General features: G+C 36.6%; 1 protein-coding gene and 1 non-coding gene across 4 annotated transcripts in view; one reads left to right on the top strand and one right to left on the bottom strand.

The window, feature by feature from the left end:
• Window positions 1-27,663, top strand: part of CFAP299 (cilia and flagella associated protein 299) — an 857,410-nt gene that overhangs the window by 756,561 nt on the left and 73,186 nt on the right. The window lies entirely within an intron of this gene.
• LOC143668620 (small nucleolar RNA SNORA2/SNORA34 family) lies at window positions 21,050-21,186 on the bottom strand. The gene has a single exon (XR_013168487.1). It is a non-coding gene; the product is annotated as a small nucleolar RNA SNORA2/SNORA34 family (small nucleolar RNA).

The following is a 27,663-nucleotide window of genomic DNA, read 5'->3' as shown; positions in this document are numbered from 1 at the left end:
TTCCTATGTCCCTATGTCTCTTCTTTTGGCCTGCTCCATTGTTTTAAGGTTTTTGTTTGATTCTGTTTAGTTGTTTATTTTGTTTACCATCTTGTGTGAATCTTTTCTTTTATTGTTTCCCAACTGTTTTCACTCATGCACTCTTCCCATTCCATTTACAAAATTCACATTCAAAGATATTATTCTAAAAAATCACACAAAACAGTTTACAAGAACTTTCACCTCAACTATAAATGAACATTGGAGAATTTCAGTTAAGAACAGAGGTCATGAGGAGATAGAAATAAGTTAGAGTTTGGGTAATTGGAGATGAAGGGATACATTGTGCAACAGGACTGATTATAAAAATTCAGAAATGGATAGCACACTATTACTTGATTGTAGCACAATAATGTAAGTACACTGAATGAAGCTGGATGTGAGAATGATAGAGGGAGGAGGGCTGGGGGTATATATGAAACTAGAAGGAAAGATAGATGATAAAGACTGAGATGGTATAATCTAGGAATGTGTACAGTGTACAATGAGAGTGACTACATGTAAAAATTTTTAAATGTTTTTGCATGAGAAAGAACAAAGGAATGTCAGTGTTGCAGGGTGTTGAAAATAGATGGTCATTCATATTTTAAAATAACTTCTGTGTGAGAATAAAGCAAGAAATTTTTATTTTGTACAAAATTTATATTTTGACTAGTGCATTTCCTAATATAACATATATGGACAAATTAATTAAATACCATAAGTACATGGAACCTTGAATAGGGCATGAGATTTTGTAGGTTTGTCCAGTGTGATGCCCCAATAAATCCCAGAGTGATTTGAACAGTGAATAAAAAAACATTTGCAAAGTGCCCTTGGGGGAATGGGGGTAAAGGGAGAAAATTCAACTTCCCCATTTAGAGAATTCCTGATATCCTCACAAGCAGTGGGGACAACCAAATCAATAGGCCAAGCCCTCAATTTTGGGGTTTGTTCATATGAAACTTAACCCTGTAATGGACAGGCTAAGCCTATTTAAAATTAGGCCTAAGAGTCACCCCCACAGAACCTCTTTTGTTGCTCAGATGTGGCCTCTTTCTCGTTCAGCCAATACAGCAAGCAAACTCAATGCTCTCCCCCTCTCTTTGTGGGACATGACTCCCAGGAGTGTAACCCTCCCTGGCAATGTGGGGTAGAAATCCTAGAATGGGCTAGGACTCAGCATCAAGAGATTGAGAAAATCTTCTTGACCAAAAGGGGGAAGAGAGAAATTAGATAAAAGAGTGTCAGTGGCTGAGAGATTTCAAACAGAGTCGAGAGGTTATTCTGGAGGTTATTCTTATGCATTATATAGATATCTACTTTTTAGTTTAAGGTGTATTAGAGTGGCTAGAGGAAGTTCCTGAAATTGTAGAGCTGTGTTCCAGTAGCCATGTTTCTTGAAGATGATTGTATAATAATATAGCTTTCACGATGTGACTGTGTGACTGTGAAAATCTTGTGTCTGATGTTTTATCTATGGTATGGACAGATGAATAATAAATATGGGTAAAAAATAAACAATAGGGGGAAAATGTTAGAATAAATTTGTATTCTAGTAGAGTGAAATACTAGGGATCAATGAAAGGGAGTGGTAAGGGGTATAGGAAAAAATTAGGGAAACAAAGGTTAAAATATTTTGGGTAGATGGAAATACTAAAAAAAAAAACAGCTATATGTGAATGTGCTGATAAAAAAGAAGGTAAATCAAAACATTTTAAGATCAATTTTCTTACTAACTCGGAAGTTTGATAGATTCGGAACCAGGCATTCAAAATGACAGATTTTTTTAAACCATTTTTTTAAAACATACATTGTATGTTTGCTAAAAGGAAATTTAAATTGAGTGCATTCATCATCCAAATTGATATCAGGCTTACAATGTTAGGAAAAAAATCTGGCTGCAATAAGATTCTGGTCAATTCTATAAATCTCATGATGACTTTCATGTCATACTAAAGTACATCACACCAGCTTCTAAAACCATGCTGCATACCAGAGAGAGGAAATCAAAATTGTTTCTGTCAGGATCAGAACAATGCATAAGAAGTACTCATAGATGGGGAAAATTAGTTACAAAAATGGAAAAAGCATTTATTTTACATTCACAAAACCTGTATCTATTTACTTGGGTTTTATTTTTTCATCCCATGCAAAAAATGGTTTGGTCTGTGACAGTATAACAGACTTAGATCTCATTTTCACAAGCGGTGTTGATTGGAACTGCCCCAAAGGAAAAAAAAATGTGTATTTTACTTTTCTTTATTTGAGGAATGCTGATCTCAGGGCACAAGGCTAACCTAACCTTTTTCTTTTTCAAGAGAAAATATTAAACATCTGAGCCCCTAAGTGAAATAAGTTTGGCTTGTCGAGAATGTTGAGTATTTTTTGGCCTTTCAATCATAGGAAAAACAAAAACAACTACCAATGTTATACTAGCATCTATCAGGGAGTTAGGTATAGTGAAAAGTGCAAAAGAAACTTACAGTATTGTGCCTGTTCTCCACCAGCAAAGTTAACACTTAGGTTTCAGTTAGAGAATAATTACGTATCAAATTATCATCACACAGGACCATGGTGGCTCAGCAGGGAAGAATGCTTGCCTGCCTTGCCTGAGGACCCAGGTTCGATTCCTGATGCCTGCCCATGTGAAAAAAAAAGCAAATTATCATCACACACCTGGCCTCTACCTATTACAATATGCATGTATACATATTATGCATTCTCCAAAGTCAGTAGTGTTCTGGGAATAGAAATATTCTGTCATATGGCTGTCTCTCTCTCTCTCTCTATGGCTTCTCATACTTCTGGCTTTGCGTATAAGGAATTAGACATATTGAATGAAACCCCACCCCAATTTAACAGCACCTTCAAGGATCCTATTTACAAATAAGTTCACACTCAAACAAAGCAGATTGAAATTGGAACTTGTCTTTTTGTGTTATATGAGTTAATCTCCTGCAAAGGCCAATGTAGTTTCTGGTACAGTCTGAGTCTTCATCCAGACAGCACTGCCTATTAAAGTTGGTCACCACTACTAAGTACCACTGTAGGGATATTTCAGTTTTTTGGAAAGGCACTGCAAAGCATGGGCACCCCTGAAATCCGAGTCCCAGGTGGGTGAGCTATATACACAAGAAAAACATGTTCTTGAACTTAATCCATTCCTGTAGGTGTGAATTCTTGTAAACTGGATCCTTTGATGAGGTTACTACAGTTAGGGTGTGGCACTTAGGGAAGGCCACAGAGAGAGAAAAAGCCAGAGAGAGCAACCAGAAGCTAAAAGTCAATGGAACGTAGAAGAGAATGGAGAGGCCAAGAGAGGCTGCCATGTGTATTGCCCTGTGACAGAGGGGCCAAGGACCAGGGAGCACCAGCGGCCAGCCTCAGATTATCAGTCTTCAGGAAGAGAGCTTGCCTTCATGAGGCCTTGATTAGATTTCTCCTAGCCTCAAAACGATGAGCCAGCCAGCAAATTTCTATTTTTTAAACCAACCTACTGCATGGTATTTTCTTTGGTAATGAGGTATTTCATTGCGTCTGAGGGCAGTACTGTCAGAAAGAAGGACCTGGAGCTGAATTTGAAATATAATAAAGATCCAGATCAGAAGAAAGGATGACTTGACTGTGAGTGAGGAAGAAAGGTTGTGAGATAGAAAGGGAGAGATCCCAAATAAGAAAGATGAGGGGATAAACATATTGCATGTGGACAACATGGAAGAGACTAGCCAATCATTACGTAAAGATGAGTTGAGGAATTGTGGTGTATACTGTGAAATGGCTCACTTGCTCTAAGTTCCAACTTCCATTTAATATGCCTTTGTTCACTGTGGAACTCTGGATTACTGAAAGACACATCCATCAGACTCCATTGCAACTATATTCTGGCTAAGAAATTGGTGTTACCTGCTTCAATCTACAACTGTGTTTATGCAGAGAGAGAGGCAGGCTTACACTTCCTGTTTGGTGGTATGCATTAAGGCTGAGGAGGTATAGTGAGCTGGCACTAGGGGCAGCATTCTAGTTTGGCAGGAGAACTCCCAAACTTGACAAAGGCTGAATGGTTCTGAAGCCCATAGTTATAAAAGAGGTCCCCTTCCGTTAGCATGCAGTTTCTCTTTTTTTCTCTTTAATCAGTTTATTTTGAGGTATATTTTATATACAATAAAACTTCCTGATTTTGAAATCTATAATTCATGAATTTTGGCAAATATATACAGTCATCCAACCACCAACACAATCAAGATAATTTTTTATCATTCTCCAAAATTTACTTTGTGTCCTTTAGCAGTCAATCCCCAACTCCTGCCTTGGTCCCAATGAAAAGCTTTCTAGTATTATAGTACGAATTTTTCTTAAATTACATGAAAATGGAATTTTAAAGCATGTAATCTTTTGTGTCTGGCTTTTTTCACTTAGTATATTGCTTATGAGATTTATTCATGTTAGTTGCATACACCATGAGTTTATTCCTGTTTATCTTTGAGTAGTATTCCATTGAATGGATATGCCACAATCTACTTATTCATTCATTAGTTGATAGATATTGAGTTTTTACCATTTGTAGCTAATATAAATAAAGCAGCCATGAACATTCATACACAAGTCTTTGTACTGACATGTTGCCTCTTTTTTAGCCAAAAACCTATCAGTAGAATTGCAGGATCACACAGCAAGGCCATAAATTAACATTTTAAGAAACTGCCAAACTATTTTTCAAAGAGGATTTACCATGTTTCTTTCTTACCAGCAATGTATGAGTCTTTTTAGTTTCATATCCCTGCCACCAATTGATATTAAAGTCTTTTTAATTTTACTTATTCTAGTTTATTTGTAGGATAGGGTGTCTCATCCTTAGCACTATTGGCATTTGGGGTCAGATAATTTTTTGACTGGCCTGTGCATTGTAGGATGTTTACTAACATCCATGTCCTCTACCCACGAGATGCAGTAGCAACCCCCCAATTTTGACAACTCAAAATTTCTTCAGATAATGCCAAAATTCCCCTGGGAGTAATTGCCTCCTCTCCCATCAGTTGAGAACTACTTATGTAGTGGTATAGTGGATTTAATTTACATTTCCCTAATAAATAATGGCAATGGGCATTTTTTTTTGTAGGCACTTAGACAAAGGGCTAACATAGAGTCGGGGTTACCTATTTCTTTAAATGAGCCTAATAGAATTTTGTCTTTAAGGAACTTGTCAATTTCATCTAAGTTGACAAATCTATTGACATAAAGTTGCTCATAATCTAGGATGTATCTACTTTTCATTTCTGATATGAGTACTTTGTGTCTTTCTCTCTTTTTTTCCTTCGTGATCACTCCAGCTAGGCTTTATCAATTTTATTGGTCTTTACAAAGAACAGGCTTTTATCTCTTATTTTCTCTTCAGAATTTCATTGATTTCTGCTCTTGCCTTTATTATTTCCTTCTTTTTGACTTAGATCATTGATTAGAGACATTTCTTCTTTTCTAATACAACTATCCATTGCTGTAAATTAATCTCAAAATATTTCTGTAGGTACACCCCACAAATTTTGACATATTTTACTTTCATTTTCATTCTTTTCAAATATTTTCCAAATGCTATTGTGATGTTTGCTTTGGAGTGTCTTTTCTAAAAAATTTTAAGTACACTCACCGTGGTACTCAGTGGTTGGGAACAGCTTTAAAGGACAGTGATGTCTGAATGGGGAACTAGATGTACCAGAACCTATGCTGGCACTTGCAGGGGGTTACATCATGTAACCCACAAAAGACATGTTGAAGTTTCAAACCACTTTATTTAGAGTGTGAAACTATTGGTAAATAGGAACTTTGAAGGTGCTGTTAATGTAGGGTTGGGTTTCATTTAAAATGGCTAATTCCTTATAAGCAAGGCCAGAAGTATGAGAAGCCAGAAAGATAAAAGGCCATAAAACAGAAGATTGTTATTCCCAAAACTCTACAGACTTTGGAGAATACATGCCTTTGCTGAAACCTTGATTTTGGACTCCTAGCTTCCAAAACCGTGAGCCAATAAATTCTGTAGTTTAAATTAATTTGTGTGTGGTATTTGTCATAGCAGCCCTGATGTATTAGTTTGCTAAAACTGCTAGAATGCAATATACTAGAAAGAGAATGGCTTTTAAAAACAAATTTTAATTCTCCTGCTTTTTTTCTAGGCATTGAAACATGCACTCCTAAAATAGATATTTTAAGAAGGGGACAGAAGCCAATATGCACAATATGATACTGTGTCATAAGTGGTATGATGGTAGAGATTGGAACCATCTGGGGGAACACAGAGAAGGAAGCCCTGTAGCTCCTCTTGGGGAATTTGCAAGTGATACTCCCCAGAGAGTATGTAATATTCTCTTCTCTGTACCTACATGAAATTTTGTAACCTAAAATATTAGAGTTAGGAGTGAGAACCCAAATATCCCTAAATTATTTAAAGGATGACTTTAAGTTTCAGAGGTGCATGAGAGGTTTGATTCAGAAGGACTTTGAAAAGAGTATTCATGTTCTTGTCCATACTGAACCTGAAGGTGGAATGGAAGGGAATGCACATTAGAGTTCTAAATGTGATAATTTTATAATTCAGGGGTCTTTTGGAGCTGGTGTCCATGCCAGCTGCCTAAGGAATTAAATTCAGTACATTAATGTTTTAAAAAAAAAACGTTTACAGTTAAGAGCATCATGTCAAAATATTTGTGAAATATAATTCAATGTTATTCTTTCAAAATAGGAGAATTTGTAATCTTTGGGGTATGACTTTTGTGCTCATCTGTTTTTCCCATGATATGGAGATTTTCAAAAGGATCTATTAACTAATTTTCTAATTTCAAGAAAAGAGATTTAATAAGTTATAAGTTTACAGTTCTAAGGTCCTAGAAATAACCAAATTAAGACACCAGCAAGAGGCTACCTTCACTCAAGAATGGCTGATGCCATCCAGAACATCTTTGTCAGCTGGGAAGGCACATGGCTGGCTTCTGCCATTTCTTTTCTCCTGGGCTCCATTGCTTTCCATCTGTGTTTCCTGTGGTTTCCTCTCAGCATCTGTGGGCCTTTGCTTAGTTCCTCCAGGACAGAACTCTGGATTCTGGCTTGCTTAGCATCTCATGGGAAGACACATAGCACTCTAACCATCTCCAAACATCTCTGTCTCTGTCAGCTCAGAAGCAACTATTCTCCCAGCATATGCATCTGCTTTGCTGTGCTCTGACAATTCTCCAAAATGGTTCCCTTTTAAAGGACTCTAGTAAACTAATTAAGACCCACCTTGAATGGGTGGAGGTACATCTCCATTTAATCAAAAGGTCACACCCACAATTGGGTGCACCACATCCCTGTGGAGATAATATAATCAAAGATTCTATCCTAGAGTATTGAATCAGGATTAATAGAAACAGCTACTTCCACAAGATTGGATCTGGATTAAAACATGACTTTTCTGGGGTACATAATTACAAATTGGCACACCTGCAAACTAAGATAGCCCTGTACCCTGGTCCTCCTCTCCAGGGTGCTCTTTATGCTCTCTAAAATTTCATCTGAAGTATTTTTATGTCTTCTATGTTCTCTCCTTATCAAGTACATTTTGTGTATATTTATAACATTAATAATAGCCAGTTATGGTTCTTGTTTACTAATTCCATCATCTTTATAATTTCTGAGCCTTTTTGCATTATTTCATATTTTCTTCTGGTTATGGTTCATATTGTCATGCATTTTTCTAAGCCTGTTAATCCTCACAGGTTCCTGGATCCTGGGGACTGTTGTTTTTGCCTTGTTGGGTGCTGAATATTGATTTATTCCCTTAAGGAATGTTGCGCTCTGACCTGAAATGAAGTTAAGGTACATAGAATCTGTTCCTTTTGAGACTTGTTTTTAGCTATGTTTGAGTTGGTCCAGAGCAGCTCTAAATCTATATCTAGATTGTACCAGTACTAAAGTGATATAATTCTTGCAAATCTGCTAATAACCAAGGCATGCATTATGATTTTCACAATAACCCATGGATCATCCATTCGCTACATGCTTGCTGGTAGGTACATGAACTGTTTCCAACCTTATGTGATTTCTGGGAACTCCTTCTTTGATAACTTCAATACATTTCCATTTTCTTAAATTTAGCCAGTGAAAGTTCCTTTCATTTAGCCAGAGCAAGTTTCCAGAAAATTCTGAGAGAAGAATAAATAAATATATATATTTATTGATATATGAAAATATCCTACGTCAATATTGATATATGAGAATGTCCATTGTAGAAGGCATTGAAAGTCATGCCAAACAGCCAAGTTATAACTTGTAAGGATGGGACTGTTATTCGTTCTTGAGAAGGTAAGAGATATGATATATAGGGGATCAAATCTAGGATGAAGTAATATGCTCCATGTCTCAAGAAAAGAAAGTCTAGAAATAGGAGGCCAGCTAGAAAGTTGACTAAGTAATCCTGGAGATATCCAGTAGGGATAAGCATAGAACAGTAGGAAGAGAGAAAATGCTTAATGTGAGCAACATCTTAAAGGAATAAATTATTTGGAAGGAGAGGCTTGGTGACACACTGCATAGAATGATATTGAGAATGGAAAGGGTACAGTTAAAGTTGACTTCAAGATTTCTAACAAAGATGCTACTAAAGGAAATAATGTAATGAAAAAATAAAAATAAAAAACAATTAAAAATACAAAGATTTTTAAAAGAACAAAAATTTAAAAATAATGTAATGAGCCATGAAAAGCAGCTTTAAAGGATGATGAGTAAGTTTTGGACTGGTGTTTTATGATGAAGGTGGCACATCCAAGTAACCAGGTCTTCGAGGCCATTGAAAGATAGCACACTGTTTCACAGATAATAGATCTGGATAGGGGACGTAAAACTGACAAAAAATAATCAATATAAATAAGTTTAGTTGCTTTAAACAGATCACCATTCAAAATTCTATCCTCATGTCAATCATACTTTAGTAAAAGAAAAACTAATAATAATTTACTCAGTTTTAGATTTTTAATGCCTTTTGGTTTCCCCATTTGAAAAGGAATTAGAAATATCATAATATAAGGGAAGCTATTCTTCTGTGTAATTATTTACACAAGTATTAGAAGCCTCACATGAAATGTTATGTTTGAGGGCACTCCAACCCATATTCCTTACCAGAATTTTGGCTAGCCTTCAGATAAACCAGTCTCTAAATAGTTCAATAGCCACCACCAGCAGTTGCCAGGCTAATGCTTTCATTTCCCCTCCATGGCACAGTTCCCAAAGAAGCTGAGCCTTTTGTGTTTTGAGGAAAGATTTCATACAGCAGAAATAGTCACTAAAAACACAATAGTTTATTATTTGCCTGTTTTCATGATACATTGCCAGGATAAAACTCACAAATTTTCTCGTCTACAAATGATTTCCTGTTTGCGATCTATTTCCCATATAGCAATCTATTCACTATTGCTACTCTAAATTAACCATTAGACAAACACACAAAATCATAGCCCTCTAGGGAAACTTAGAAATTTAACTACTGTAAAGACTGCATTGTATAGATGAAGAAATTGTTGATGAGAAATGATAAAGCGTGCCCAGATTAGACGTACAGAACAAGAGTTAAATTTCTGAACTTTTTAGCTCGGTGTTTTGTGCTCTATTGTCAATTCTTCCCCTTTGCAAACATTTTCTAAAAGACTCTTAAGATAGGGAAATGCCAATCAAACATGGTTGATTTGATTTGTTCACCTTAAACACCAGTATGTAATATTGTTCTGGTTTTCTGTTACCCTCATAAAGCAATTGGACAATTTCCAGTTGGCCTATAAAGATTCAGTTGCTTTTGCAACAAATATGAAACAAGCATTTTGCTTAGATCTCTTTTGTCACTACATGCCTTGACTCTGATTATGAGATAAACTTCTAGTTTCCATGGCTATGAATAATGACAAAGTAAAATTTTCCCCTCTTAAAATGGTAGAAGTTAAAAAATTAATAGGTTATGATTCAATACTAACCATATCTACCTTATGCTTGTAGACCCTAACTTAAAAATGATTCATACTTTGGAAATTTGTTAGTTATTGAAAGCGTTTTTATAGTATTTTCCCAACAATGTTATATATGGTAATTAGGTAGAGTCTATGATGCTAGTAATTCTATGGTGTGTTTGTGTGTATATGCATTTTTAATATATATAATTTTTAATTTGAAGGGCAACCAAATAAACTCTGTTATTTAGAGTACTGTTTTTATGTAAAAAAAAAAAAAATGTTTTCCCAGTTCTGCTTGTTGCCCGTTATATTTCATCCCCAGCCCTAATGGTGAAGGGAGACTTTCCTACCCCAACCCAGACACAAGCTACATGTTAGCAGCTCCAGTAAAGTAAAAGAGAGAGAAAGAGAAGGGGAGAGGCTGATAGTATCCCACAGTAATGTATAGGCTGCTTCAATGGCAGTTGTTAAAACTGGGGAAGTTTGGGTTCCGGGAAGTGATTTCCATGAATGTAAGTTTTATTTACAGCATTCAGCTATAAAGAAACTAAATGAAAACAAAAGATCTGTAAACAGCGAAGGTGGCCCAGGTCCCCAGCAGCAAGTGGGCAGGGCCCCACACAACAGCATGCGTGACTGTCTAAGCTTTATGCATAAAACCCAGGGATTGCCTGTAGTTTCCACATTTTGGCGCTGAACCCACACCCCTGAGGACTTGAATTTATTTTCTTCTTACTGTTTCAGTAAATACACTCTTAATTCTTCTAAATACTAGTTCCTAAAATATGATACAAATTCTGCAAATTACAAAGCAGAATATCCCTAGTTCGAATAGTTTCCAGATTCTACAATTCAGGTTATAATCCAATGTGTTATATTAGTATTTTCGCCTCTAAATGGTTTAATAACCATGTTGAATTACCATGCAACCCTCTAATTCAACTTATTGGACAAATGTGGTACATGAAGTTCAAGAATTTAGCCTCTGGTCATAATCATGTCTAAGACAGAAATACAGTCATGTGTGCTTCTCGGCACATTGTAATTCAAGTGGATAGAATTCCCTATTATTGCTTCAGGCTATTGCAAAGTTTTCCATTTTCAACTATTAGTATGAGATCCTCAGGTAAAGCTGAATTATCCAGTACTTAAGCTTTGAGCAGTTATGCAATTCCAAACTGCATAACAAATTGTTTTTCTTCTGAGTTCATCACTCAAATTCAATATGTTGGGATTACTGTATTAATAAGTGGATACCATTTTCTATTGGTTTAGTAAAAATTTATCTGGTTTACATAGAATCAGTACATCAAGTTCATTCAAGTAAAACTTAATAAATGTTTATTAATTCCAGGCACTATATTAGATACGCTATTGTAAACATTTAACATCCAGATAGAATCAAAGGGAGCTGCAATTTTCTTACATGACCTCAACTCCCTCAGGTATCAAAAGTTGGATACTTATCCAAGATCATTTGCACAAGCAGGAACTTAATGTGTCTACTTAGGTACCCAATCCAGCCCCACAATATAGGTCGCAAACATAGCTTCTCTCTGAGAGAATTATCTAACCTGCTTGAAAAACTCATTAAAAATTTGGACTTACACAACTGTGTCTATGCAACATACTACTCTTCTATGATCAGTACCCATCCCTCCCTCCCACCACTTCCTCCCCCAAGTTCTTGCTTTGAAGTTTCATCTACCCTTGTATGTCCCTTTCAAGCTTATGGGTCAAGACCGAAAATCCTGATCAGAACTCCTTCCTGACAAACAATTTACAATGAGGGTTTGTCAGTGTCCAGCAGGCGACCATAGAGCTGGAGTCCTATCTCCCCACTCTAAACCTGACTCACCTATCGTCCTTCTATTAAGTACACTCTGGATCCTATTGGAGATGGACGCATTGCCTAACTGAACCAAATTGAACCAAAGCTAAGCAAAGCAATGGGGATGAGGAATGTCAGCATACCTAATCTGCTGCTGTACCACACATGGGACAGAGCCTCATAACTCAAGTCTTTAGTAGATGTTCACCAAGAATTCTCCCTAAGTTTTCAGAGGGTGTGTCATGTAGATGTTCTCTCAACCCCTAATTTTAGCACCTTCTCCTACTTTCCTTGCCAATAGTTTATCTTTGTTTTAGCTATTTTCCATCTGGTGCTCCTGAGCCCTGCCTTAATGACACATCAACCTCCAGTCTCTTTTTGTTGCTTATAAATAATGTTGGCCTGAATTCTCCTGAATACTAATGTCTTCCTCTTGGGGTGGAAGGTATGAGCTTGATATCAGTTTCTGCCAGTTTTGGGGGAACGCTGAGGATGTGGGAAATGAGGCATTGAGGTGTGGCTAAGGCAAAGTTGAGGGCTTTCATTCTGGGCTATGGATGATTCTCTCAAAGCAACTGAAATTACATTGTTTACCACTAAAAAGAGTATTTTCCTATTTAGAGTTACTTGATCTAGTCTTTATGAGATGCACGCATTCTATCTATTAATCTGACTTTTATTCTATTCCTTGTGAATGAAGAACCACCTTCTTACTTACTAATGAAATGCTTGCCCCTTTCTAGTATAAATTTTCGTGACAATTTCCCCCATATTAACTGAAAAGACTAGGTGCCATATTCAATTATTTTAACCCCTGGGAGGTTTGGCAACTGTTCAGTATATCCTCCCACATATCACCTATTAATTTATTTTCTCAATTTCTATTGCAAACCTACTATGTGCCAAGTTCAGTACTAAATGATTTGATAAAAGATGAATAGGACACAATTCTTTCCTTCAAAGAGCTCATTTTCTAGAACAATATCACACCAGCAGAGACAATTATAAAAATAATTTGGAAATGCTCAGGGTATTTTCCTAGCACAGAGGAGAATGTAGAAAGAATCAGTGTGGGAAAAAAGGAAAGACTTCATGGAAATTGTGTTTACAGAACATGGGGAATGACATTTAGGCAGAGGATACAGCAAGGACAGGGATATGGAGTTGAAAAATAGCATAACATATGAAAGAGAAACTATTAGTAGTTCAAGGTTGCTATAGCATGAACCTCACTCTGGGAATAGTAAGACTTGAAGGGCCATGTAAGGCAAATTAAGAAGCTTGGAATTTTTTTTTTTTTTTTACATGGGCAGGCATCAGGAATCAAACCCAGGTCCTCTGGCATGACAGGCAAGCATTCTTACCTGCTGAGCCACAGTGGCCCACCCAAGAAGCTTGGAATTTATGCTATAAATTATGTTGAGTCATTGAAAGGGATAAAGGGATTTGTACTAGGGAATAACATGGAAATCTGCCTGTGAGAAATACCCCTGCAGGCTGTGTGAAAGATGAATTGATTAGATATAAAACAGGAGGCAAGGAGAGAAATAAGTTGCTGATGAGGCCCTGGATTAGAGCAGTGGTGGAGGCAAAATGATAGGAGCTCAGATTTGGGAATATTTATAGAAGAAAACTGACAGGGCTTGGTGAGTGCATGGAAATGGGATATGAAAACAGGAAGACTGAAGCACAACCCTCAGATCTAAAATATGGGTATCCTGATAAACAGAAGCATCAACAAATATAAGAGAAAATTCAGGGGGACAACTGATCAGGGGAAAGATCAAGGACTCAGTTCTGGACATGTTGAATTTAAAGAGCTGTGAGATGACTAGAATACAGCAGATAGATATGCAAGTCTGCATTTCTGAGACATCTGGGCAGAGAATGCAGATGTAGAATTCATACATCAGGATGAAATTATCCAAGCAAAGCACAATCTTTTTGTCTACTATTAGCAGCAGCAACATTTTTTGTGTTCTTACACAGGAGTCAAGCAGCTTTATTCACTGTTTTGAAGAATGTCATTTTTATTATTATGCATATTTATAAATTGTGGTTTTAATATGGAATGTGTCAGTGTGTATATATATGTAACGCATGCACAGATATATGCATGTGAGATAGATGGTTGGCAGATATGCTTAAAATTTTAGTTTCAAATTAAAATACAAGAAGATAAGGAAACATGCAATCTTTATGATTTTATGTATAAAAACTTGAGGGATAATTTTAAAATCGTTCTTAAAAGCAAAACAATAGTTTAATGTTTAAAACAAATGGATTCCATGTCAATTCTTACTGCCAGACAAAAACCTCAAGGATGCTTATTTTCTCAAAACTATCCCCAGTTTATCCTCCAAGATTTCTAAAACAATCTTGCAAAGCCTATCACTTTCAGACAGATACTTATATACAGAAGAATACCAATTTTTTTTTATCTAGCTGATATGCATTTTATAATAATGGGTTTCTGTTTCTTCTATTTAAAAAGAAAAATTTTGTTTCTTTCAAACTTAAAAACAACGCATACTCGCTGTGGAAAATATGTAAACTAAAAAAGAATATATAATGTCAAAGAGAAAATTGAAATCAATCCTAAATTTCCAATTCAAAGTGTTAAAGAGTTATAAACGTTATAAATATTTAAAATGTCATAAGTATAAATATTTTAAATGCCATAAATATAAACATTGTACACATAGATAAAAGAAAATAGGTGGTGGGTTACTGAGCAATATATTGTGTTCACATAATCGGTGACCATAGGTCAAATGTGTGCTATTAATCAGCTACCTGCCTGCAACTTGCTAGTCAAAGGCAAGAGCTGGAAAACTTGTACATTTTCTTTAGATAACGTGCTCAAAAGGTGGAAAAAATTGCTAGGTTAAGAAATGCTCCTTTATGGCCACTGCCTACAGTGGGTTTCTTCTGAGAAGTCAACAGTTTACCTGCAACAAATCAGGGGAAAAGTGGCTGATACACCTGGGCATCTTTCTAGTGTGCAGAGTTGGAGTTGAATCCAGCTGAGTGTCAAGCTGTGTGAGCCCCTCACTACACCCACCACTATCCATTTCTCTACCTCCTTTCACCTTTGTCTTCCATTATAATCTCTCAGTCTAACAGTGGCTCTATAAAATGCCACCATTTTACTCTAAGGAAGGGGAAGGTGCCTCAGAAGAGACAGTGGCTGGTGAGCAGTCAGCTATTTGTATAGGTTTGTGTGTGAATATATTTATTTGAGGTCTTACTGTATATACACAATTCTAAGTCTTATGTTGTAAACACTTCCTCTTCTCTCTTCATGAATATCCATTGCAATAGCTGCCTGTGTTTTATTTTGTGATGCTGTTTCCAAAGTTTCAATCATTGAATATTATTTCAAAATCATTTCAAGTCCCTCTAGGACTCCTTAACTTCCATTAGTTTAAGTGTCAGGACTCCTAAAAAGTATGGACTTTATGTGGATCCACATGTAAAACCACATGTAAAAAAGGACATTTATGAGGCAGTTAGGGAAATCTGAGTCCTAACTGGGTATTTGAAAGAATGGTATTATTGAAATTCTAAGTTATAATAATAAAACTTTACTTTTTTAAAAAAAAACAGCCATCTGCTAGTAGTCCATACTGAAATTTTTTCAGATGAATGAACTGATGTCTGGGAATTACTTTAAAATTATCTCGTTGGGGAGAGGGAGTTTGCTGTGGTGGAGAAAGAACAATAATAGGTCATTTGTGAATAACTTAGCTGAACACTGAATGATGGATACATGGGCATTTATCATTTCTATTCTCTCTACTTTGGGGTATGCTTGAACATTCCACAATAAATGTTTTCAAAGGGGAAAGGGGTTGGTTTGGGTCTAATAAATGTGGGTAAACATTTTGTAAACTTTGTGTTTATCTTTAACCAGTGCAGTGTCCTCTAATATTTTCTATTCTAGTCCACAGAATTTTATATTTTAATTCTGGTTGTGGCCCACTACATCGATTTTGCAGTTCAAAGAAGGACCACAATATCCTTGTTTTAGAACCATTATTCTCCAGTTTGAACCTCTTGTTGACCCATTTTGCTTAATAACGCTTAATTACAAGTGTTGGTTGTAGAACCAGTTTATGTCAGAATTTGGGCCTCTGATTGTCTAGAATAGAGTTTGATCCACTTAGGCTCTTTCCATATCATCACTGTTATAAATAATCCTGTGAAGAATCTTTATGTACATATATCTTGTCTGGAATAACTAGACATGGAATTAGTGATCAAGGGATATGGATACTCACAAGACTTGTTGCATGGACTGCCAAATCACTTTCCAAAAACATATAATATCTTGTACTGCCACAAGAAATCAGTGAGAAATCTTGCCTCACTGTACCCTAACTAGTAGAGAGTATAATACTGTCTTTATTATTGCTAATTTTGAAAGAAAAAACTTATTTTACTCAAATTTCTTTATTACTAATTAACTTTATGCTTATTTCAGTTATTCATTGGCTACTATTTTCTCTTCTGTGATTTATCTCTCCTTATCCTCTCCCAATGTTTATAATAGAAGTAATTTATAGTTTTAAAATTACTTTATAAGAGGGCTTGACATTTTGAGGATATTCATAGCACATATTTCCCCTATCCGTTGTTTCTCTTTATTTTATTTTGTTTCTGACTTATTTTGACATAAAAATGTTTTAAATTACTGTGAAGTTAAATTGAACAACCTTTTTCATAGGATTTCTTCTATTATTTTTAAGCTTAGAAAGTCTCTCAGTGTCTACCATCGAATAAACAGTAACCTATATATCACCTTTTTCATTTCCTCTAGAGGCTTTATAATATTAATTATGCTCTTAATCTTCTTCCTCTGTCTTTCTTCAACAAAATATTGCTGGTTTACTTTTCAGCTTTCATTATCGTTATCAAGTTTGAATGTGTATCAAAGACATAGCTTGCCAGCTTTTTAATAATGAATAAATAGATTTTTAAATGCAATGTGTTTACTCAACTCTAGTGATCTCTGCTTCCAGTGGGGTGCCTGATGCTTCTGTCACACTGGCAAGAAAGTTTTCCTTTGCACAAACAAAATAAGTTGCTGAGTATGTGATATAGTTGGAAGAGAGGCAGGAAGCCACCTCATCTCAGATCCTAAAATGTTTCCCTTTACCAGTGATAAAACATAGTCCCACAATTAGAGGTTTATGACATTGGCAAATGAAAGAACAGATTGATTATTCCATATGAATATTTGAGTGGCTGATAATGTCCTTACCCCACACTCTCAATGTAGCAGGAGACTGGAAAAGAAAAAAGGTGAAAGTAGAGAAAAGAGTGAAAAGGCCCTGATTCTGTAGATGAGTGCCAAGGAGCACCATTTGTGGCAGTCTCATGGTAGAAGGAGAATAAACTCAACGTTTATTGGCACCTATCAAGCTCCAAGTACTTCAGTAACTGTAGGAATAGTGAAAACACCATGGTTCCTACCTTTTGTGTCTCACAGCCTAGTTGAAGAGATAAGATAGTAAGTCAATTACTATAAGACAGAACTTTAGTTTCTATAATAGGGTATCAATAAAGCTCATAGATTGGAATATAAATTAGGATGATTTAGGATTGTGGGTTTTCCATAGAAAGTGTTGTGTAATATGAGGTTTTAAAAAAAATTTTATTAGAGAAATCATGGGTTTCTAGAACAATCATTCTTAAAATATAGGATTCCCGGTGGCTCAGCAAGCAAGAATGCTCGCCTGCCATGCCAGAGGACCCGGGTTCGATTCCCGGTGCCTGCCCATGTAAAAAAAAAAAAAAAATATATATATATATATATATATGATTCCCATACACCACCCCACCACCAATACCTAGCTTTGATATGGAACATTTATTACAATTGTTGATAGAATCTGTTTTATAACTACGCTATTTTTTAATAGTACTTACTTTTGTTACAACTGATGAAAGATTATTAAAATAGTACTATTTACTATAGTCCATAGTTTACATTAGTATTTTTTTTACCCCATATCACCCTATTGTTAACACCTTGCTATTTTGTTGTAATTCATGAAAGAACATTCGTATACTTGTAACATTAACTATAGCCCAGGGTTTTGAAGGATCAGTAGGACATAACTAGGTGGAAAAAAATTATGGAGAGGGCATTCTAGGCAAAGGAAACAGCATGCCAAAGGGAGATATTGGCTGGGCATGAAATGTTGGGTTTAAAGAAATGCACATAGTTGTAAAAGTTCAAGAGAAATAAAGGGTTGAGCGTAGACAGTTCAGCCAGAAAGAAAGCTCCCAAGGAAGCTGCCAAGTCTGGGATGGGGGGTTGGGCTGGAGGGAGTTGTGTGCTAAGCTTCAGCAGTATCTACAGAGTGACTGGTATTAGGAAAGGTGTTTAATCAAGAATGTAATATCTGATGTGATATTTTAAAAAGATAACTATGATTGCAAGGTCATGGTGGATAAGAGGTAAAGCAGATAAAAGAGAAGCAGAGATTGGGAAGCTATTATATTAATTCAGGTAAGAATTGATGTATGATGCATCATTTGGAGAGAAGTGGATAGCTAGAAGAGAGATTAAGGAGATAGAATCTATAGGATTTGATGATTGACAGGATATGGGGGTAGGGGATAGGAAGAAGGAAAAGCTTCCTACAACCCACATTTCTAGGTTGTATAACTGAGTGCACAGTGGTACGACTCATTGATGACTTTTATTTAGGAAATTATGACCCATGATTTTTTGTTTCTTCTTGTTTCACTATAAAACCTAGCAAAATAGGGAGAACCAGTTGCAAAGGAAAAGAATGAATAGTATTGTAGTATGGGGAGAAAGGTTTTGATTTAGGAACTTACAGACTGAGTATAAGGCAGTGGCCTTACTTATAAATAAAAAATATTGAACATTTTATTATTGAAGTGACAAAGGCTTTCAAAAGGAGATATGCCAAGTGGGAAATGAGCAGCTCTAATTCTTTCCACTTGATATTTTTCCTCCATGGTGATTCTTACTATAATCATCACAATAAACCTCAAACAGAAGGCTGCTCCCATTTTAATTCTGGTCCAGCAGGATCCAGCACTTCTTTCCTTTGTTTAGCTTTGTGCAGTTGAAACAGGGAGCGTTTTTTAAAATAGCTTTTCATATCATGAACAAAAATACAAATTATTTTTTTGTGAAAGGTTAAAGGCTATGAAGATTTTTGCTTCTCACTTTGCCTATGGTTGTTTTTCTTACTATGGAGATTTTCACTGTTTCAGCCTGTGTTGTTTCAATGTTATTTTTGTGATTTATTCCTGATTACATTCTAATTATAACTTATATTCTTGATTTCCGAGGCTTGAGTACAAAAGGAGATCACATTCCTTTTAATGGTCAAAATAAATTCTGAGACTCCATTCTATCCCAACAACCCAACTCTCCTAAAATATCTAAATAGTAGATGTCTACCATATTAGTTTTCTATTGCTATGTAACAAATCACCACTAACTTAGAGGCTTATAATAGCATTCATGCCTTATCTCACAGTTCTGAAGGTCAGATATCTGGCATAGTGTGGCTGGATTCTCAGTTCAGAGTCTCAAAAAGCTGTAATTAAGGCGTCAGCAAGACTGTGCTCCTTTCTGGAGACTCTGGAGAAAAATTTGCTTCCAACCTTATTTAGATTGATGGCAGAATTCAGTCCCTTGTGGCTATAGGACTGAAGTCTCCTCCATCATCCAGCCAGCAACAACATGCCAAATCATTCTCACACTTTGAATTCCTTTCTCTTCTGCATATGATTTCTTTGGACCCATCAAGATAATCCAAGATACTCTTCTTATATTAAGGGCAACTGATTAGTAAACTTAATTACATCTGCAAAAGTCCTTTTTTCTAAGGAATATGCATGGGTACAACACCAGGAATTAGACATCGTAGAAGATATCTTGAACGCATGATACAACACCTACTGATTCCCAAGGAAGTATGCCTTAGTTTCTGTCCTTTGAAGCATTTAGGTTCACAAAGCCACTTCCAGTAGTCAAAGAGTCCCTTTTCTGTTGTTAAAAGTTGCCCCTGTTGCAACCCAGCCATCTAGCACTTCAGGCACTTTCCTTGCCCAGAGAGTTTTGATTAAAACACAGTAAACCCAACCTCCTCAGAACCATCTTCCTTGTCCTCCCAGGTGACCCTTAGTCCTGAACAAGCACCACCATCAAAACATGACTATGCATCCACTTTGTAAAATTCTTGTCCATGGAAGACCAATACACATTACTGATCTGAGGCTCTGATGCTCCTGCTAATCTGGTAAGGTCTCTTCAGGTACAGTAGCAGAGAAAGAAGTCTCTCTCCTCCAGTGTTATACTCCATCTCAGCTCCACACCTGCTTAAACCTGGCTTCTCAGTACTGGTTTATAATATCATGACACTTTAATCACACATCTATTTTAGATTAAACAAATTCAAAGCCATTTTTCCATAAGGCACTACTTCAGTGCCTGTGCCTGTAGAGGTGGCCAGTCTACCTCGTGCCATTCCTTGATTGACCCTGGTTTTTGCTTTCCTGAGTTTCTGTCTGGACTCAAGGCCTGCCATGCTATCCTGTCCCATTATGGCTGACCTTATTTCTTTTAATGAAAATCCCTATCTTGTCACATAATCAGGACTAGAAAATTATAATTCCAGCAAAACCTAGAAACTATCTACAAATACGAAAGAAAACTCTGGTGATTACCATACAGACTTTGTGGCTATTCATGCAAAGGTCAATAAGCTTAAAGAGCGTTTCAATATAATGTAAAAATGAGAGATGAGTTTGCTGGTATAAAAGCTCAAAATATCTTCATGGTCACAAAATTTGTGACCTTCCGGGATAGAAAGTATACAGTAAGTGAAAGAATGTTTGCTATTTTTTGAAAGCAGAATGTTAGTCTTGAAATTCTAACCCAAACAGTAAAGATATACTCATCTATAAAGTTTCCTCAGCCTAACATGAATACACATTATCCCCAAACAGGACAAAGTTACCAATAGCTGCCACCAGATTTAAGTCTTTTTGTCTCCTTTCTTTCCTGCATTTGATAAAGTGGATCTGTCCATTATTGTTTTTTAATGAGTTCTTCATTTAATAAATCTGAATTCATTTTTACCACATGATATTGCACACTGTCATCTGTTTTTTTTTTTGGATTCCCAGCTTTTGTAAAGGCTACAAATAAATATTAGGTCACATTTGTCAGCAATGACTCAGATGTTTCTTTCTAATGAATTGACCATAACATTTCCAAAGATCTGCAATGGCCAACAGACCATAGGAAGACATTTCTTTAGGCTCCTGCTTGAAACCAACAGCTCCATCAAACTGCTAGCCTTGATTCAGGGCCAATGTCATCTGTTTTTGAAACAGAGTTCTTTTTAACAGATATTAATTTAAAAATCATAGATACTATGAGTTGTGAGTAAACTGGTGGAGAGTAAGTTTCTTTCTTTTGACTTAAAACCTCAACTTCAACACAATAAAGGATGAAGGCCAAGGAAAGCATGATTGATCACTCAGAATGCTATTGTTTCTATAAGTTGAAGCTTCAGATGAATGAGTTCAGGCCAGATGCAACTGTTAAAAGATTACTTAATGAATGGACTATATGGAGATTGTACAAAGTGTTACTAACTTCAATCATTAATACCTTAAATAGCACTATGTTGTTAATTGTTACTCAAAATAAAAAACCTGTTTTGAGCCCCCAGAAGACTGCATATGCACAGGACCATGCCACTTAGTGTCGTTACAGATCTCAACAGAAACTTTTGCTTTCAGAAAGAGTCACAACGTTTAAGACAATGGCTAAAATTGTCATTTTAATATGAGAAGTGTGCTTTCATTAAATATATATCATACTGGTGATACTGGCAAGGTTGACTGTTACTCCAAATGTTGATAGCCATAAAAACTAACTTGTACATGATGAGACAATGAGAAAAAAGCAATACTTCTGAAACAAACCTTAAAAGCAATACCTTTGAAACAAAGCTTTAAAATAAAAAAAAATGTTCACTGTGGTTTGTTTCTACAGTATCGTTTTATGACAGTAACACAAACACAGTCAGAGCACCTTAGAATTCTCTTTATATCCCAAATAAAAGAAAGATTTACATTATTCATGAGTCATACTGAATTTTAAAAAAAGATCAAAGGTACACTTACCCCTTAGACAGGTTAAACTGTCCTTGGATTTACAGCTTTAAAATCATTATTGAAGTTGTTTGCAAAAGGAATAGAGAATTAAAAAGCAAAACAAAACAAAATATTATTCTTGGGAATGGAAAAGTCTTTCATTTGCTGTTATAACCAACAGTTGTCCTTCATTAAATCAAAATTGGCAAAGGAGAAGGGCCACAAACACAGATCTATTTGAGCAAGCTGACCAGTAAACATTGATGTTTTAAAAATGAAGATTATATACTGTATGTCGCAAGTCCCAACTAGGCAATGTCAAGCGACATCTATTTCCTTGCTTGCTTTGTGATCTTAGCTCTTGGTGGTGTTACAGGTCCGGTGGCACTTGGCTTCTTTTTCTCTGCAGACTTTAAAATCTGAAGAGTACATTAGCATTTCATTTGTACCCATTATGGCACCTGCATTGTCAAACTCTGCACAATAATTAGGTGCAGAAAACAGAGTGACCAACTGCCCCCCTGGCAAAAAATTAAGTTCCACTTTCAGCCACCTAATAGGCTCAACCATGCTGCAACCACATCTGCAGCAAATATGAAGGTTACTCCTCAGTCACTTTTTTTTCTTTTTTCTTTTTTTTTTTTTTTTTTTATATGGGCAGGGACCGGTAATCGAACCTGGGTCCTCTGGCATGGCAGGTGAGCATTCTTGCCTGCTGAGCCACCATGGCCCACCCTCCTCAGTCATTTTCACCCCAGCCTAAGACATGTTTATTTGGGTCAGACCAGAAAAGATCACAAGGAAGACTTTTATATACTACATCAGTTGGTCACATAGTTTGCTGAATCTCTTCCATAGATTGAAGGGTCTCCCATTATTTTGTTTACCTTCTATTCCCTTTGGTTTCCATGGCACTGTCCTATCCTAATTCTCCTCCTGCATATGTGTGCAATTCTCTGCCTCTTTCTTAGGCTCTTGTTTTACATTGATTTTAACTGTTGGGTTTATATGATCTGTTTGCAGTCCACCGTTCTTCTCATTCCCACCAAATGGGCAGAGCACAAAGCCTAGGTGTGGTAAACGGAAATTCCTTTTTATAGAAACCGGAGGCTTGTGTAAAATGTGTTTCCCTCTAACATTCCTAAGTGGTAAGACCACGATCCACCCTGTCTCTCGAGCTAGCAACCTAGGAGTCATCTGTAACATTTCTCACTGATGACTTCTAAACATGTTCTTTTCGATATATCCCATGAATGTCTCACTTGTTTTCCTATTCTCCAACTCAATACAATCCTTTTTCAATTTTAGACTGTTATTAAAACAGATTCCAAACTGGTATACTGGCTTCTAGAATTTTCCACCCTTTTTCCTTAAATCTATTCTCTACCCGCTGCCAGGATGATCTAGCCAAACTGCACACTCGACCATGTCCCTTCCTTGCTTACAACCTCAGATATTCCCACTGCCTGAAGGATTAAGACCACGTTGTTTGGTATAGTATATCAGTTGGGATTCTCCAGAGAACAGAAGTAACAGACTATATGTGCATATATGTTTATGTGTATGTGTATATATGGATGTAGGGTGTAGTAGTGTGTATGCATACCTTGTGTGTATGCATGTGTGCTCCTTGCTCTTTGGCTCCCAATTGACTGGATGAGGTCCTCCCACATTATTGAGGGCAGTCTACTTTACTTAAAGTTGATCGTATATATGCTAATCACATCTACAAAATATCTTCACAGCAACATCTAAACTAGCATTTGACAAAGGAACTTGGTACCATAGCCTAGCCAAGTGGGGAAATAAAATTAACTTTCACCTGAGGTAGCCAAGGTCCTCTGTAATTTGGTTCCTGGGTATCTCTTCAGTCTCATCTCCTATCCTCCTGCTTGCACCTTCTGTTCCTTTGATATTGAATTGCAGGCCATCCACCCCCAGCATTGTCCATTCCATTTCTTAACAGCATGGTTTCTCTACGTCATTTTCACTAGCTTGAAGGCATTTTCTATTCCCATCCCCATCACTTGGCCTGACTAATTTTTCTTACTCATTTAAGATTCACTCTGGCATTATTTTCTTCAGGAAACTATCCTTAAGTGCACCTTCTCTATCTTCAGTCTAGGTAAATTTTTAATTCTAGACCTATTTGTATCGTTTGGATTATTTGTTTTCTCCTATTAAACAATCAATTCATGAGGCCCATAACTGTATCTTATTACTCATTGTGTTCCAAACACCTACATTTGTGACTGACACAATGAATACATGAATGAATGAACGTGACTAAACAGACGCTTCTTTCAGCTTCTTGCTTTGCTCTAAGCCACATGGTCTCTAGACAATAGAGACCTGCAGGAAATATTGGGAAAAAGACCTTAATCTGAACACAGTAAAACCTGAAAGAGGCTGGTTTACTTAAATTCAAATATTTTCCTTTTTAAAAGTTCCCAAGTGGACTAGTTGGGTGATATGAGGAGGATGAACTGGAGGTGATATCCAATTTGGGATATGGTCCTTTAATCTAGACAATTGGCAAAATTGTCATGAAAGACAAACTGCATTTGGAGACTTTCTGGACCAGATCACACTCATCTTGGATTGAGTGTCCTATATCTCACTCAGGTGATAACCCTGGTACTAGCATAGGAAAATGCCCCTACAAAAATCCACTCATTACGGCATCCATAACATTATGATGATCACTGGAAGGTAAAAAAAAAAGCAAGCTCTGGAACACAGAGAGACTACATAGGGTGGCTTTATTTCAATCACCACCCTAATTTAGTCAGAAAACCTATGTTGAATTGCAACAAAATCCCCCCTCCCCTAAGCACACCCTCCCTGGTGAATTCAAGCAAAGCTCAGTGTTTTGATGTTTCCAATTCTGCTTTAATGCATAGGGTGAACTGTTTTTGAGGGTGTCACCCTGTACCTTCCCTTAGATGAAACAACTTCTTTGTGCTGCTTTTTCAACTGTGAAGGAAAAATTGGGATCCCAAAGTTCCTTATTTAAAGTTTGTTCCTTGCCTTCCTTTCTCTATGGTTTTCTCTCAAGGGATAATTTTTACTGTTTCCATGAAATGGGAGGACATTGGGCCTAATCTGAAGACCCTACAGACAATAATTATTGGCAAAGAACAACAGTGGGAATATCTTCTTAAAATCATAGATTGAATGCTGGTTTTGCTATATTATAGCTATAAAATATCATAGCTTTGATTTCCTTCTCTATAAAATAACAATACATGCATACATACATGTATAAATACATATATGCCCTGGCCATCACACATGGCTGTTGAAATATTAAATAAGAGAAGGAGCACAGAAGCACTTAAAGTGTAAAGCACTACACCAATACAAAATGACATTAATAACAGCAGATTTAAGAATGTCATGAAAAGAATGAGATCAAGGTAGACCTATTTGTGACTCTTACCCCATCCCTGCATCACCCACTTAGGGTTTTGTTCTGGGCAAGTGCATCCTCTCAGCCTCTTTCCCACAAATGACTACATGGCTCAATTGCTAAATAATGCTGGAAACATTCTTGCTTGACTTTGACATTCTTACTCCCTGATTTGTCGTTGAAAAGTACTCCAGAATGTTCCTTTGATTGCAAAATCAAAAACTCAGGAAGAGTTTTGTGGAACTCATAAATCTAATTCTATAACCCTATAGGGGGAGGTCTGGTAATAGATATGCCTGTAATTATCACCTGCCCCATCCAGACCTTTCTGGATCTACCAACGAAGCATTCCAGAGGCCTCACAGAATAGCTAGCATTCCCAGTGAGGAGGCCATCTGACTGTTTAGGAGTATGGAAGCAGGTATGGAAACTTCCTTCAGAGCCTCTATCTATTAGGAGAGTCCCTCAAAACAAGGGCCAGCTTGGAGGTGACTTAAGATATCTGCCTATTGAGTTACATTATGAGGACCTGTTGCTGTTAGTCAAGTTTCCCAGAAACTGCAGTTCATTTACCTCTCCCTCGTGCCTTCTACAACCAGTCTACCTCCTGACATCACACTCATAGTCCAAAGCACATGGAATGGTGAACATGCTAGGCAAATGCCTACCTGCCATCTTTCCCAGGTGAGAATTTGGAGTGATGGGCACCTGGCAATGAACCCTTTTTTCTACCTATCTGTCTTAGAGTGATAGAAGAGCAAGCCCCAATAACTCTCCTTGCTTTTTTCATTCTGCTCCCATATGGGCCCTAAAGGGAAGTCACACCCAAAGTTCCTGCACTTTGGTAGGAAACAGTTAAGAACTATATTTTCTCATTTAATTCTCAACCTAAAGCAATTTATCTTCTGCCCATCTCTTAATACACTACTGGAAGTCTCTCAGAATGGTTAACATTGATCTTTCTAACTTAACTTTTCTGTAATATTAGATGTTTCTTTCTCTTTACATCCTGTAAATTATGTTACTTTCACATATACTAACCCTATGTCCTATATTCTGATGATTCCTCCATCAATTTTCAGCTCAGACCTCTCTCATGATGTTTCTATATATAACAACCTTCTTGAGCACTTAAGTTTGATGATTCACAGGGGCATCATATCTAACAAGTCAAAAACTGAAGTCAACATTTTCTTCCTCAAATTTAAGGTTCTTACTGTGTTTTCTCTCAGTGAAAGAAACCAAGTCCTCCTGGTTGCTTAAGGGCCTCACATGAGAATCATTCTTTCTACTTTCCCCACCACCACCTACCTCTGTAACCAATCATCAAACTCTATTGATGATACCTCCTAATTCTCTTGCATTTGTCTTTTCCTTTCCATCTCTTACTATCTTTAATTCAAACTGTCTTTCTCTCTCATCTCAACTGGTGAAATAACCTTCCTGAGTGTTCTCCTATCAATCATACCTGCATCAAGTCAGCTCTTCATACTGCTTCCAAAAGTATATTTCTATATATTTTTATGGGCTTGAACCATGTGACTTTCTTACTTAAAATCTTAAAATACTTCCTTTTCAGCTTTGGGATAAAATTCAAATTTTCTGTCTAGGATATATAACCGGTGTCACCTACCTTCCCTCTCTCTCTCTCCCTCAACCACACACCCACACACCTTTTTACTTTAAAGGGTACAGCAGCTCTTCTTGTTTCTGCACACTACAGCATGCTCTTTCTCCCTTCTCTGCCTTTTAATGTACTGTCCTATTTAGACTGCCTATCCCTGCTGCTTTCCATCAGGACAATTCTATGAGAAATACATTTCACCAAGACATATATTCTATTTTGACATCTGTGATCTAAAAGTAACTTACACAAATTTCTAATGTATCACTTCCACACTGTATTATCCTTTGTTTGCGTGTTTGACTTCCCATAGACTGTGAGTTCCTTGAAGGTAAGAACTGCTCCTTTTCATCATTAGATACCCAGGACCATTCCCAGCACAGAGAAGATGCTCAAATTTTGTTGAATTGGGTTGAATGACCTTTCTGATTATTTGTCACTGGGCTTTTAATGTTCTCAATTATTTTTCTGATAGTTACAGTGAGTTTTTTGCAAGTTATCTGTATTTTCCAAATTGGCACATACATTTATAAAATAGCCAATTGAAATTAGAGAAACGCTATATAGCTATGAAAAGAAGCCAAGCTAACTAACTTATGGAAACACTAAATTTTAGATTTCATATTCTTACCAACCAAAATAACTGATCAAA

Source organism: Tamandua tetradactyla, chromosome 24, assembly GCF_023851605.1.
Source record: "Tamandua tetradactyla isolate mTamTet1 chromosome 24, mTamTet1.pri, whole genome shotgun sequence".
Lineage (NCBI taxonomy): Eukaryota > Metazoa > Chordata > Mammalia > Pilosa > Myrmecophagidae > Tamandua > Tamandua tetradactyla.
This window is presented reverse-complemented; position numbering and strand designations above follow the sequence as displayed.